Source organism: Carlito syrichta, unplaced genomic scaffold, assembly GCF_000164805.1.
Source record: "Carlito syrichta isolate Samal-C Ts95f unplaced genomic scaffold, Tarsius_syrichta-2.0.1 Scaffold304229, whole genome shotgun sequence".
Classification (NCBI taxonomy): Eukaryota; Metazoa; Chordata; class Mammalia; order Primates; family Tarsiidae; genus Carlito; species Carlito syrichta.
The window spans coordinates 179,369-181,272 of record NW_007248325.1 but is presented as its reverse complement, the minus strand read 5'-3'; the positions used below and the strand labels follow the sequence as shown (position 1 = coordinate 181,272).

The window sequence follows — 1,904 nt, the reverse complement described above, 5'->3', positions numbered from 1 at the left end:
AGATTGTGTGAATTCTTGATTCTGCAGTGGCCTTCCAACACTGGTTCCGTTGCCAGTGATAACAGAAACCAGGGAGAGGCCCTGGGAGGTAAACCACAGACCTACTTGGTTCCCAAGAATCGAGGACCTCATGTGTTCCTTGGGGTGTGAGCTTGTGAAATGCAGAGGTATAGAATGAAGACTTACTTTTCAAAACTAGTACTAGGAATTAGATCATAATATATGGCATTTTCCCTACTTTTAAAATGTATATCTGTAGAAGTCAACTTCTGTTATTTTCTTATTTACAGTAAAGAAAGTCTCTTTGTACCAGTTCTAAGTTTTGAATTATTTTGGCTGTTTCTAATACCTTTTTGTTAGTTGCATGTTGTATTTAAAAAAAAAAAAAAAAAAATCATTGGTCGTGCCCGGTGGCTCAGCCTGTAATCCCAGCCCTTTGGGAGACCGAGGTGAGTGGATTACCTGAGCCCGCGGGTTCGAGATCTGCCCAGACAACTTGGTGAGATCTCATCTCTACAATAAATCAAAAATTAGCCGGGCGTGGTAGCGCGCGCCTGTAGTTCCAGCTACTTGGAAGGCTGAGGGGGAAGGATCGCCCGAGCCCAGCAGGTCGAGGCTGCGGTGGCCGGGAGAGGCCACTGCACTCCAGTCTGGGCGACAGAGTGAGACTTCAACTCAAAAAGAAAAAAAGAAAAAAAAAATCATTACATTGGGAGTCAAAAATCTGCATTTTTCCCCTTTTGTTTGGGGAAATAAATATATCTCATAAATATGCCATTGCTGACAAATAAAATGTTACCTTCCCCTGAACTTTTGCATACAATGGCTAATCATACTGCCAGTGCTGTCCTTCTTCTTCTTTTTGTGACTTTGAACATTTAATGAGAAAACATATACTATCCAGTTCAAGAACACTGTGTGTTTGGCGTGTCACTGGATCAAGGGTTGGGGATACGCATGGCAGGGCAAGCAGACGAGATTTACATCAACAAAGATACACACGGTCACAAAGTGAAAAACCGGCGCCTGGCAGGATCAGTTCTCGGTTTCCTCATCAGTCAGCAGCAGGTCGGGGATGCCACGGCTGATGGGAAACAGACATCCAGAATGAGGGCACAGCAGCATGTCCGCCAACACTTCCACCTCTAGCAGTACGTGGTGCATCTTCCTCAGAAACTCCTCATCCTGCTGGTACCCCCGCACAGACCCCTTGGGCACCTCGAACAAGTGCAAAGTGTCTGCCGCCTCCAGGAGCTCCATCCACTCCACCTTGGGTATCATACGCGCCACTAAGTTGGGGTTGAACTCCACAGCGCAGACGCGAACCGCGGTGGCCTGGAGGCGTAAGGGGGACCCACGCGGCCGCACTCCCCGCACATGCAAGCTCAGCAGATTGTGGGTGAGCAGTTGTCTTTCAATGCTTATGGAAAACGAATTATTAAATAGAGTTGACATGACTGTATATATGTTTTTTTGGTCTGGGGTCTGCAACTGTGCATTCCAGAGGTTCTAGGAAGAAAGTTTTCATATTCCAACAGATGATTTCTTTTTTTTTTGGCCTCGGAAAATTAATGACTTCTTTCTTGATAGAGGATAGTCAAGGAATTGATGAATTAGTATGTTTTCTTTGATCTCGGTTAAATAGAAATGATAGGGGACCGTTGTTTTGGACTAAACTTCTACACTGGACCCCAACAGGTGAGACTAAAGTTCAAAATGGAGTCACTTGTGCTGGAGTTCCACGTCACCAAACCAAAGCAGAGTTATAATCTGATCTCTGGAGAAATCAAGAGGGAGAGATAGCAGTTTAATTTTCCAAAAAGGCCAGTGTCAGTTGACATGATAATGAAGTTCTCTCTGTTCTTAATCCTTACATGGACAGTAACCTGAAGCACCTGATGTTA

At 44.9% G+C, this 1,904-nt stretch overlaps 1 pseudogene; it reads right to left on the bottom strand.

The window, feature by feature from the left end:
• Nucleotides 1–1,035: 1,035 nt before the first annotated feature.
• On the bottom strand, nt 1,036–1,455 carry LOC103261935 (annotated as a pseudogene).
• Between the last annotated feature and the right edge of the window lie 449 nt (nt 1,456–1,904).